Here is a 650-nt window from a genome sequence, read left to right as displayed (position 1 = left end):
GGGCCGGGCCCCCCATTTCCATGTGAGGCGCTGCCGCTGCCCCTCTCCCCCGCTTCGCTTCATCTTTGTTCCCCTTTTCTGAGAGCAGGAGAGCGAGAGAGAGAGAGAGAGAGAGAGAGAAGGAGAAAAAAAGGCGTGACTTGATTTTCAAACGAAACTCCCACAGCAAACAAAACCCTTTTAGAGAAATAAGAAAGGAGGAAGAAGGAAGAAAAGAGGGAAGAGAAAAAAAACACACAAAAACCGGGCGGGGAGGGGAGGGGGAAGCGAACACCCGGCAGGCTTTCCATTTGAGTGGGAGAGTTGAAGCGAGAGGCAGAGAAAGAGAGGAAGAAAAAAATCCTGTCTGCGGTGGAAAGAGAAAAGAAAACTTGGGCTGACAGGAGGGGGTGGGGGGTGGAAGGAAGTGAGAAAACAAAAGAGAGATAAAAGGGCTGCTTTCTGTCTCTCTTCCTCCGCGAGCTGGCTTAGGAGGAGCTGTTTTGCATCCCTTCACGTCAGCCCTGCCTCACTCCCTTCTTCCTGGGAGGGAGAGAGAGAGAGAGAGAGCGAGAGGAGAGAGGGAGAGAGAGAGAGGAGGAGAGAGAGGGAGCAAGAGGCAGAGGGAGAGAGAGAGAGAGAAAGAGAGGAGCGGAGGGCGGGCGCGGAGG

The sequence above is a fragment of the Myotis brandtii genome, unplaced genomic scaffold (assembly GCF_000412655.1).
Source record: "Myotis brandtii unplaced genomic scaffold, ASM41265v1 scaffold897, whole genome shotgun sequence".
In the NCBI taxonomy this organism is placed as follows: Eukaryota; Metazoa; Chordata; class Mammalia; order Chiroptera; family Vespertilionidae; genus Myotis; species Myotis brandtii.
Note: the sequence above shows the minus strand (reverse complement) of the source record.